Here is a 13,525-nt window from a genome sequence, read left to right on the forward strand (position 1 = left end):
ATCTGTAGGATCCCCGGCAAGATCACCTGCTACATCCCGAGTAGCACGGACCCATTTTGGAAGCTGAGGACCGAGGGAGGATCCTGAGAAGGTGGGGGAGGAGTTTCATCCTCGCTTTCATCATCTGAAGAAGAAATATTTTCAGAGGTAGAAGAGATAGGGAGAGGTGGCACATCCACCGAACTAGGCTCGCAGGCCGATATATTTTCAGCAAACTTTACATCTCTTCTAATGATAACATTTTTGGACTTAAGTGGAATAAGTCTATATCCTTTGACATCTTCAGAATATCCAAAAAAAATACATTTTTCACTCTTAGGTTCTAAAGCTTTATGTTTCTCATCTGGAATATGGGCCCATGCTTCACTTCCAAAAACACGAAAGTGACTTACATCTGGTTTGATTGAGCTCCATGCTTCTTCTAGAGTGATATTCTTTAAAACCTTAGGAGTGCGATTTATTATGTAATTTGCACAGTTAATTGCTTCTGCCCAATAATTAAGACTAAGTCCTTTAGATTGAAGCATACAATTAGCCATTTCCTTTAAGGTGCGATTCTTCCTTTCAGCTACACCATTTTGTTGTGGAGTATATGGAACAGTATGTTGCATTTGAATTCCATTCTCAGTGCAAAAGTTGATGAATGTGTTTTTAACATATTCTCCGCCATTATCAGATCTTAGCGTAAGAATTTGATGTCCAGATTGTTTTTCAACAAAGGCCTTAAAGGCCAAGAACATGTTAAATACTTCACTCTTGAGTTTTAAGAAGTATACCCAAGTGTGTCTGGAGAAATCATCAATGAAAGTTAAGAAATACTTGTAGCCAGAGAATGAAGCAACTAGAAGTGGACCACATAAATCACTATGCATGAGCTGTAAAGGGGCTGAGGCATGCCAAGAGGCTCGTTTTTCAAAACTGTCCCAATGATGTTTTCCGAGTACACATCCGGAACAAACGCCATCTCTGCAAGATACCATTGGAAGTCCTGTCACCATATTTTCTTTACATAGATTCTGAAGAGAGCGATAGTTTAAGTGACCAAATCGCTCATGCCAAAGTTTGCTCACTTCATCATTATGAGCAACAAATACCGAGGGAAGATTTGATGACCCAAAGTTGTGAAACTTATACAACCTTGTAGAATCATCAGTAATGCCAGTAGCTAAAATCTGTCTAGGATCTCTTAAGTCCTTAATTACAACATCATGAGGTGAAAATTCAACGATTTTACCTTCACCTGAATGGGTTATCTGATATACAGATAGAAGGTTGCAGGATAAGGTTGGAACACATAATACATCATTAAGCTGACCATTGTCTAGATGAACAGTTCCAGTCCCTACAACACTAAGAGATCTATCATCACCAACATATATATTTTTGGTGTTACAATCATTTAAAGAAGAAAACATGGCTTTGTTTTTGGCCATGTGATAAGAAGCTCCAGAATCAATGAGCCACTCATGAGAATGAGAAGAAGAAGATACATTTAGTGCATAGCCAAACTGAGATGCTTGACAACCACATGCAGAAAGTGTCATTCCTGAAGATGAAGTTGAAGTTGAAGATTGCTCCAAATGGATGTTATGTTTCTTCATTGCTGCTTCCAAGGCTTCCATCTTCTTAAAGCATTTGGATTCTAAGTGGCCATCTCAATTACAAAAGTTGCAATGTCTATCAGTCTTCTTCCCTTTGTTTATATTTGTCTTATCATTTTGTTGAAATGATTTTTCATTTTGAGGCTGAAATTTCTTAGGACCCTTGTTTGGTTTAGGACCATTCTTTTTAGGATACAACTTCTTAGGATTATTTGGATTTGGTTGCTGCTGGGCGGCTAACACTTTCTTAGAAAAGTTTCCAAGATGAAGAAGACCAAGGTGTAAGAGTTTTTCTTGTTCTCTTATTAAAGAATCACAAAAGGAATCAAAGGAAGGGGACTTGTAGGTTTGTCCTTGAGAAATGAAGGCTTCTCTTGTAGAATGGAAGGTGGAAACAAACACAAAATAGGCTGTTCCCAACTTAGTAAGAATGGAGTAGATAAGGCTACTATCTTCTTTCTTAACCTTAACACCTTCCAAGAGAAGTCTAAGGGTCTTGAACTTGGACAAAAAATTTTCAATGCAAGAAAAATTATTGGGGTCCAATGTAAGCAATTCATTTTCAAGTTGATGGGCTTTAAGTTCATTTTTAATTCCAAAGACTTTAGTAATTTGTTGCAGTGCTTCATCAGGAGTATCAAGTTCTGCAATATGGAATCTAAGATCTGGAGAAATAGACATCCCTATCAACCCACGTGCTTGGTCTTGCCTATTTTCCCATTTAGCTGCCTTATCTTCATCTTTCGGTTTGGTCTCTTGGCCTGTGGCTATTCTGTAAAGACCTTTACTTCTAAGTAAATCCACAATATAGGACCACCATTGGAAGTAGTTAGTGCTACCAAGAATGACTTGGCATGGACTTTCCATTTTTTAACAGAAACTGAAGCTGTAGATGCTGAAACTAAGTGTACCAATGGAAAGATCTCGAAAAATTAGGCCGTTTCAAAAAAAATGGTTCTGAAAACGGCTTCCGGATGAAGAAGTTATGGCTTTTTGAAAAAAATTGATGAAGTCGCCGACGAAGTGCGGGAATGTGCGGAAATGAAAAAATCCGCCCCCAAAAAATGGAGACTTGAACCCAAGACCTCTACTCTCATAAATTAGCTTTGCACCAAGTGAGCTATACAAAAAGTTTGAGAGAGAGAGAGAGAGGCGGGGGAGTTGATGCTTTGGGTTGCGTGCTTGCTTTGAGAAGGCTCTTTTTTCCCTGCAAAACAAAAAACACAAAACCCAACACGGACATACAAAAAAAAACGAACCTTGCGGCTCGAAGTTAGCTTTAGCCGAAAAACTAAATATTTTCAAAAATGAACCTTGCGGCTCAAAGTTAGCTTTAGCCAGAAACTAAATATTTTCCTCAATGTTTCTGATTTTCCGAGATCACACTAAGGCGCAGCGGAAAAGAGCATACGCATGAGAAAAATCCTTCCTTTCTGTTTCTGATTTGCCCAAATCGCACAGTCACAGGGCAAAGAGCATACACAGAAATGAAAGGTATAGATCCGGTAATAAAAAAAGCTAAATAAACCGAAACTGAAATAAACAGAGAGAAAATAATTGTAAACTGCAAATAAACACTGTATACCTCCAAATCTTAAAAATGATGCAGCTAGGGCTACCGGAAACCTTTTCGCGTGAAACAAAAGGGGTTCCTCACTAGAACAGATGCTCCCAACACAACAGAGCAGTCCTCTCGGCTCGAAAGCAGTCAAAAACAGTAGATCTAGGAAACGGCAGTCAGATGCAGTTCTACCGGCTTCATATTTGGATCACCAACGGACGCGGCCCTCAAATAGCTCTGATACCATGTAGGAATATACAGGGTAAGTTCCTCAGACAGAACACGAAAGGACACCGCTGACAAACAAATCACAGATCAATACACCAGTATTTTTGACGTGGTTAAAACCCTCAAAGAGGGAAACAGTCCACGGCCTGAGCCAACGCGGCCACTTTAGGCAATTTATTAATAAAAGAATGAAAATTTACATATGCTTCTCTCATAGACGGATTACCCTACAAATGACCCTCCATGCGCTTTAAATAAAAATCATGGACCAATCGGGTGTTAGGCCACGGATCAAGTGTTGGTAATAGCGAGGAGAGAATGAACCGTCGGATCACTACATATCGTGACCGTCGGATTGTAAGTTACAAAATGTACAAGGTAAAGAAACACACTTTACCTAACTCTATACCTAACTCTATACTAGACCAAGTTGTACTTAACTATTTCCTATGTGTCGGAATATCCTAACACCAGCTTAGTCAAGAAAGGGTTAAGCTGACCAAATTCTATTGGAAGGAAGCTAAACATGTGTTGAGATACCTCAGAGGCACCACTCAGTTTGGTCTTTGGTACAGACGGACAGAGGAAGTGAAGCTACAAGGCTTCATAGATGCAGATTAGTTAGGGAGTCCATCAAACAGGAAGAGCACATAAGGGGGAATATTCAATATAGGGTCAGCAACATTTTCTTGGTAAAGCAAGAAGCAAATATCAGTTGCACTCAATTCAACAGAAGCAAAGTACATGGCTTCTAGTCAAGCAACTTGTGAGGCTATCTAGATGAGAAAGATCCTTGTGGATCCTGTAGTGATTTACTATGACAATTAGAGTTGTATCAAACTCTCTGAGAATCCAGTTTTTCATGATCAATCTAAGCAGATCGATATTTGGTATCACCATCTACGAGATTATGTGCAGAGGAGAATCATGTTACTGGAGTACATTCCTATAGAGGAATACGATGCAGACATCTTGACTAAGTTACTGTCAAGAGGAAAATTTGAGTTCTATAGAGTTAGGATTGGGGTATATGATAATCTCTTTCTTGTTGAGAGGGAGTGTTAAAAATGCAACAAAAAAAATCTTGATTTAATTTTTCCTTGAATTAAATTAAGAATAAAATTGTAATTCCACATCACAAGACAACTTGTACGAGTTAACTAAGTTAATTTGACTTAGTTGGCTTAGTTAATTTGAGTTAAGGGCTAACTTCAATCATGTAGAGTGTATCCTACTTTATAGGAGCCTTGGTTGAGTTTATTTTGAGTTGTAATTAATTGATTCAGCTTAACTGAGTTAAAGTAAGTTAAACTAGTTCCAACTAATGGAGGAACTAATAGGAGGTCATATAATGGGTGTTGCTTCATGTGTTCAACTAATTAACTGATGATTCACTCATATATAATTCATGCATGTCAAATATGAGAGTTACCCAGTTGAGATTGGAGTTCAAGAGCAGTGTACTATCAATTGTATAATCATCCAAATTGTACAGGTGGTGCATGCAGTTAGAGGAAGGCCTATGAGGATTGTGCAATTCCAATTGAGGAATTTCCCTAATTAATATGGGGTTCATTCCCAATTAAAAAATGCAAGGAAATAGGGACTTGGGAAAGCCAAAATTTGGTTAAGTACTGGCCTAGGCTCATCTAGGAAGTTGTGAGATAGATAGAGATAGGGCAGAGGTTGTTCGGTCTTAAGCAAAACATTGTAATCTTCTAATATTTTCTGACTAATGAAACATACAAACAGCAAGGGTTTTTAGTTGTGGCTTTCCCTAGAAATTAATTGTATAATGTGTTAATTGAATTCTTTCTCTTGTATGCTCTGTGGTTTCTCAATCAACTAATTGTTTCCGCTAATGAGTAGAGTAGATTCAAGTCTATTGTTTTAGTAAATTACACTTAGTAGTTTGAATCTATAAGGAATTTCTACATATAAAACCCAAGTATCCTGTTTATATAAAAATTAAATGCAAATGATAAATATGTGAAAGAAAACCCATTGATGATCCTATAGCTACCTTTCAATCCCTTCTTAGGCAATACTAATGACCATCCTCTCCAGTCACCTGCCATGACGAGAGACACCAACTTCTCCAGGCCCTCAAAAATGTCAAATGGCACCAAGACCCCCATGGGAAACTGAGAACCCTGGGTCTACAGGCCCACCACCCCACTCACCTGCCAAAGACGAAATATGACATAGGTGCTAAACAATAGCTACTAATCAACCTCTTCTTCCACACTCAGCTACACCTGTAAGCACCAAGAACATTCCAGGCACCCTTGAATTGTCCATTCTAAACTTACCAAAGAACACTTCTTGAATAGAAAATAAAATTAGACATGCAACCTCTATCCACAAAGAGTTGAGAATGGGACCCTCGCAAGCAAACACAGAGGAAACTTGCCCAATGTGGAGGTCGGTGCGCCCTAACTCCATAGCTTGAACCTTCTGTGACAAACTAGAGTCCCAAAATATTATGCTTAAAGACACCTCCTCCCCTGAATTGAAGCCATTAGCATTTGCATTACTAGTCATATTTTTTTCTTAGAGTAGAGGGAAAGAGATGGTTGTAACATATAGTCACCCTATGATCCATGAAAGCAAGTTCCCACCAGCATCTGACAACCAAAAAATTGCGGTTCGATGGGTAAAAATCGCGGGGCTGGCGGACAGTGAGTTTATAATAGGAAAAAATGATTTTTTTTTATTCATTTCGACAGTCAGGGGCAGCGGTGGATTGGGAGTGACATAGGATAAAAAAAGTTATCGATTGGGAGCTGATTCGAGGAGAAAAACGAGTCAAAAACCCTGGTAGATTTAGAGTTGAGGAGGAGAGGATCAATTTTCTCCAGCAAACTAGTATGGGCACCAAATTTATGTGTTTTGTTTTGGTTTTCTTTATGTTTTTGGTTGGGTTTGGATAACCCATTGTTTATAAAATATTTTTGAATTGATTTGATGGGGTTTTTGTTTATTAAATTAATAAATTGTCAAAAACTCCATGTGTTTTTTCATGTTACTCATATATGTAATTTTTTTTAGTTTTTGTAACTTGCAATCATTATTTTGCCATAGGTTCACCATTCAACTTCAAAGTTCAAAGTTCAAACTTCATCTTACAAATTTAAAACTCAAGAGTCAAGAGTTCAACCAAGTTACAAACATGCTAAGGAAATTGGATCCTCTATGTGAATTTGGTGAACCTAATGGAGGGTTTGATAGAATGAATTTGAGTTGCAAGTTGTGTGGGCATCATATGTTAGGGGGGTTTATAGATTGAAGTATCACCTTGCACAAATCCCTAGATTTGATGTATGGCATTGCACAAATACAAATCTGGAAATCATCTGAAGTGCCATGAGATCATTGGAAGAATTAGAGCACGACAGAGAGGCCAAAATAGAAATGAAGAGGAAACTAGCAAAGAGGGTGTTAAGCTCAGGTGAAGGAAGTGGCAATGGTTCTACTTCAACATCAATATCTACAACCAACCTGGTAGCTTCCTCATCATTTTTTGTTCCTAGAACCACGCCTGGTTCACAACCATCTATCACTTCAATGCTTAAACAAACTGAGAAAGAACAAGCTGACAAGTTGTTGGCCAAATTTCTCCTTTGGAGTGATTCCTTTCAGCGTTGCAAGGAATAATCCATTTTTCTAGCCTGTTGTTGAGGCTATTGCAACTGTTGGCCCAGGGTACAAAATCCCTTCTTATGATGACTTTAGAGGCTGGATTCTTCAAAATGAAAAGGTTGGCTGCACCAAAATATTAGAGGAGTTTAGGGCGTCATGGGCACAAACAGGATGCACTGTGATGTCAGATGGTTGGACCGACCAAAAGGGGAGAACCCTTATAAAATTCTTGGTTAGTTGTCCCAAGGGGACAATGTTCATGAAATCTATTGATGCATCTTCACATATCAAAGATGCAAAAACTTTATGTGATTTACTAGATGTGTTTATTTTGGAGGTGGGTGCAGAACATGTTGTCCAAGTCATAATGGAAAATGGTACAAATTATGTTGTTGTCGGAAAGATGCTTATGGAGAGGCATCCTACTTTATTTTGGACACCTTGTGCTGCACATTGTATTGATTTGATGTTGGGGGGCATAGGAAAAATTCATTTGTCAAAGATATTGTTGAGTCATCAAAAAGCATTACAAAATGTATATATAATCATACATCTATGCTTAGCTTGATGAGAAAATTCACCAACAATAAAGAGTTGGTGCAGCCCGCCATTACACGGTTTGCCACTAGTTTCATATCTCTTCAATCCCTCTTGAATTCTATGTGGAATTTCAAGAGAATGTTTCTTTCAGAGGAGTGGCATGCTTTGACAATGAGCTACAAACCAGAGGGAGAGGCCATATGTAGATTAGTTTCATACCAGGAAGACTTCTAGGTGGGAGTGCGGGAGGTGTGCACCGTTACTGAACCTTTGGTAAAGGTACTTCGATTAGTTGATGGTGATAAGCCCGCAATGGGCTATTTGTACAAGGCCATGGACAGGGCCAAAGAATCCATTTGGGCCTACTATAATGATAATATAGATGAGGGGTTTCAGAAACAGCTCCTCCTATGGGAAGTGATTGATGAACGATGGAAAAACACACTCCATCGTCCCATTCATGCTACAGGGATCTACCTGAACCCCACATTTTCTTACCCATGTGGGTTCGTATTTGACGCTGAGATCATGGATGGATTCTTAACTTGTCTTCAGAGGATGGTGCGATCTCCAACAGAACGTACATAAATCTCCAAAGAAATGGAGACATACAGGATGGCTGGTGGCACATTTGGCTTTGACATGGCTATGACTGATAGGATGACTAAAATGCCAAGTATTTTTTAGTTTGTTTCAAATTTCATTGTCTCTTCAAGTTCATAACTTCATACTTTGCTTCAACTTTCAAATTTCATTTTTTTTTCTTATGTTTTTTTTAAATTTTATTTGTAATTTTGTTGTAGATGCATGGTGGAGAATGTATGGTGCCAAGGTACCCCATCTGCAAAAGCTTTCCATTCGAATCCTCAACCAAACATGTAACTCCTCAGGATACGAGCGCAACTAGAATGTATTTGAAAAAATACACAACAAGAAGCACAACAGGTTAAACTTAAAACTTAAAATATTGCAAATTTCCAAATAATTTTTTGAATTCATTAAACAATATTTTCTTTTATAATTATTATTTCATGATCTTTGTACAGGTTGGAGTCCCAATTACTTAATGACATGATTTATGTCTACTACAATCTTCGATTGTGGTTGAGGCAACTTGAGAGGACACCTGATATGGAGGCCATCTCATTGGATGGGATTGACACCACTGTTGCATGGAGGGTTGAAGCCGAGATGCCTCTCATGGAGTCTGTCAATGATTGGTTAGAGCAGGAGGTAGTGGAAGGCGTAGAGGGGGAGGAGGAAGAGGAGGAGGAGCAACAGGAGGAGGAGGTGACACCACCTACTCGGGCTACCCCTACCGCTAGTAGATGACGTGGTATACCTCCTATAGCTCCTAGTTCTTCAACTTCTAGAGCATAGAAAATTCCACTACCAACTCCACCTGCATCTACATCTAGAGGGAACGAGAAAGCTATTGCATTTTCTCGCAAGAGGGGCGGAGGAAATCAGTAGTATTAGACTTTAGTCTATTAGAATTTAATTATTTTGTTCATTTCATTGTATATGACATTATGACTCATGATATGAGATACATTAGTTTGTTTTTTGTTGATGTTTTGAAGCTGAGTTGAGACTCAGGAGTGAGGACTTACTATTCACGACATGATTCATTGTTATGTGTGATGTATCACTAGAAATGATATTACACATTTTATATATTAGTTCTTTTATCATATTTATGTGTCAATATATTTATTTTAGTTGTAGATGCTTTAAATATTAAAAAAATGAATATTTTTGTATTTTATGATTTTTTTCCCAATTATTTCCCAATTTTTATGATTTTTTCCCTTTTTTTCCTGAGCCGATATTATCCTCATAAGATTACTGCAACATTGTTAAAATAATATGGTAATTAATTGAAAGTAAATAAATCTTTTTAAGTTATAATTTTTTAAATAAAAGATTAAATTATTATAAAAGTTATATTTGATTTTAGGTATTGAATTAAAATTAAATATTATCACAAAGTATATGAATTATTAACAAGTTATTTCAAATAAAATGGTCATAAGTCCACACATATTTAGGGTAATAATCAATAAAATCTATCGTAATTGTCATTTAGTGATCCACATTTAATATATCAATTAATAAAAAAGATCATAATTCTCCAATAACAAGTTATTAATTATTATCCATAAACAAAATAATTATAATAATTAAGATATTAATTATTCTGAATAAACCAAATAACAGTATTAACTATTTTCAATAAACAAAAACTAATTATAATAATTAAGATATTAGTTATTATCAATGAACAAAATGACTATAGTAAGGTAAGGTAATTTAATTATTTAAGACACTTTCAAAAGTGAAACATAATAGTTATTGACCCAAAAATAACCTTACATTGGTATTGAAAGGTTAGAAGGAAACTTCTCCCATGATTTTTCAATATAAATTGAGAATCTGATAAACAAACGGAATGATATTCTAACAAACACTCGTTTTCTCTGTGGCAGAAAAGTGCATGCTATAACCATAAGTTTCTCATTTGCACCGTTCAAAAACAAGTTACAGTTTGTTTTTCTAAAAAGAAGCCCCTTATGGAAACATTGAGATTTTTCTCAAAAGACTGAAAATGGAAAATAAAACCACGGAAATAAACAACGAGAACTATTGGACAATTAACCTCTTTGCAGAAATTCCATGCTCTACTACAGTCGGAGGGAGGGAGAATACCTGCATTATATTAGTGTGTTTTCAATTTTATATTTTATTTGTGTCATATGTGTGTTTTAACTTGTGTTTTGTTTTTTTAGGTTATATATTAGGTTGGCTAAATTAGTATAGCCTAATTCTAAGGTTTGTTTTCAAAAAGGGTTGTTTTCAATTTTGGATAGTATTTGGGTTATTTTGTGTGTTTTTAATTTTATATGGTTTTTGCGTTTTGTTTTTTTAAGTTATACATTACGTTGGTTAAATTAGCAAAGCTTAATCCCAAGGTGTAGGGGAGAATTGGTTAAATTAGCTTAACCCTAAGTTGTGGAGGAGAAGTGAACCTGTGACCTCCTAACTAACCCCAAGTATGTCAAGGAGAATTGACCCTATGAAATCCCAATGGAAACTTGGTTTAGCAATGAGAACTCGACCAATTGAACTAACCCATGGCAACTTACTTTAACAATGAGAACTCACCAATTGAACTAACTCACCCTCAGAACTTTATTTATCCTCCATAAATACTAAACCAACATAGATCCATCTTTAAGTACGGATCTAACATGAGCTAAGAGGAATCAAATTTCTTCATGTAAAAAGAAATTTAGAGTGCAGAATACAATGCTTTATTTTTAGTTGTTTAAATTGTATTTTTGATTGCTAAATAAAGTATATATAGGACCAAATAAAAAAAATTAACCATAAAAACTTTATTTTTTTCTAGATATATATGAAATTGATATCGACATAAATTAATTAACATAAATCTTCAAATAGTTTATTTCAATCTCTTGAAAAGTATAAGATTTAAACATCTGATTCACACATTTATAGTTTATTTAAATCTCTTGAAAATTGTAAGATTTAAACCTCTAATTCACACATTTTTTTACTTCTAATTACTTTACAACATATTTTTTTTAATTATAGTAGACATTATTTTTCTATTTAGAATATAATCTTTAATTTTTATTTTTATTTTAAAGGGGCACTGAGGATAGACAAACTTACACATCTTCTCATATTGGGCTGTAGAATAAACTTATGGCTAAAAAATCTGCTAAATTTATCTTTGATCATTTCAATATAACAAACATAATATAAAAAATGTGCAATATATTTGTTTTTATTCCCAAAATAATATTTAATAATAAAAAACTTAGACATATCTGTCATGACAAATTCAAAGATATAATTCTATTGTGAAAGACAGTCTTACCTTAATTGTGAAAAAAAAACCAAAAAGTTGGACAACCAAACACCACCTAAAACAATGAAACTCGATCATATTAAGCCCTTGAGTTCACAAGCTCAATAGTGAACGAGATCGAAATATTTGGCTAAGTACTTGCCTAATTTCATTAAAACATATTTAATTGGAGTTACAAACGTCTTAACACAATTCTAAGATATTAATATTTCCCTGGTAACTGGCTTCTTCTGAATTAACAGTGTTCTAAAGATGGAAGGAATGTATTCCAAGACCTATAATATATTAACAATCATTGATGGAGCTTATATTGTAGAGCCCACAGGCAGATCTTGCTGCCATTAAAGTGAAGTAATATACTTGCTTCAATGGTATGCTTGTAAACAGAACAAAATGCATTCACTTAAATAAATCTACAAATGACAGGATCTGCGAAGAGTGACAATGCCAATGATGCCAACTTGTATCTTCATTATGGATTTGACAGTGATCTCCATGAACTATTATGGATTTGACAGTGATCTACATAAAAGTATGGTGATTCATAGCAGAAGTTTGAGGATGAATTCACCTTGGTAAAACTCTGTTTGACAATGACCTATTATGGATTTGACAGTGATCTCCATAGACGTGTCTATATGATTGATTTTCAACAATGATATACTTGATAACAACATTAATTCTATATGGAAATGACAGTGACCTTTATCTATTGTGTGACCCATGCCTAGGTAATGAGAGACAGCCAGTAGTAGTAGCGTGCAAAAACTAGGGTGGTTGTATGATGCAGTAATATTTATGCATTACCGCGAAATGTATATTGCCGTAGGTTGTTGTCCACATTTTATGTTGGGTGCAGTGACCTTGAAATAACCTTTGATGGCAGTCTGGCAAAGTGTTCACATTATGATAGTGTGTACTGTAGTCCTTAAATAATAGATCGCTTGGATTCGTAAGTCCTAGCCTTGAGATTGAGAAGAATTGAGTTGGTATTAGAACACTAAAGATGGTGGTATTGTTATCTTTGTTTGATGACGACTAAGCTACAGAGACATGCATATGTTGACTTACTTTTTTGAGAAAGATAAGCTGGCATTCATTATTGCAGAGAATGAGAACATGGGACTGGAATTGTTTTCTTGCAAGGTATGCTTAGTTCCATTATTGCAGAGAATGAGAACATGGGACTGGAATTGTTTGCTTGCAAGGTATGCTTAGTTCCTCTTGTTGAGAAGTATGTTATGGCAGAGATAATCAAGATTTCAGAGGAGTCATCTTCAGCATTAGTATGAAGCAGCCTTAGAAGGAGCAGTCAGAAATATTTCATAGTCGGCATCGTTAAGACATAGGTATTGTGTGGCCTACAGTAGCGTAAGAAGGAAGCATTGAATATATCATCATCATCAGTTTGCATCAGCACATTTGTCAACTATCTCATATTCCAGCGAGCATTCTTTCAGCAAAGGTTGGAGCAGCATTGACAAGGGTTTATAGGAAAAATTCACTCCGCAAGATGGTTTGAACTTTGAAGATAGGGTTTTATAAGCAGCTTCACTGAGCATTCAAAAACTATAGCAGGCAGCGACATCAACATTTTGGAGACATAAGAGTGTGATATGACAAGAAAACCTCTTCTACAACAGTAACCTATATAGCAGTGAAGAAGATCACAAAAGATAGTTATGTTGCACTAATACCAGTGCCCACATTCTTGATGCATGACCAGGGCGATACATATAATAATGACAATATATATATTTTGGTTATAGAGTAACCCTGTTGGAAACTTGGCAGAACACTGTTAAGATGCTATGAGTCATATTGCAATGGTACAACAGTAATGCTTTGAGCATATGATAGTGTTGTATTGTAAAGAGTGATCTTGCATTTGCAAAGGACCCATGTAGATGTGCAGAGTTTGTGGCTGAGTCATTCATGACAGTGACACATTGTGTACAACAATGACCCTTGGTTTATGATAGCCACATGACAAAGCAATGACCTTGATGATAAGAGTAAACGGTGAAGTATAGTAAGTGTGAATAGTGGCAGGTG

This window comes from Pinus tabuliformis, chromosome J, assembly GCF_031772625.1.
Source record: "Pinus tabuliformis cultivar Carrire ecotype Pingquan chromosome J, CPIR1, whole genome shotgun sequence".
In the NCBI taxonomy this organism is placed as follows: Eukaryota; Viridiplantae; Streptophyta; class Pinopsida; order Pinales; family Pinaceae; genus Pinus; species Pinus tabuliformis.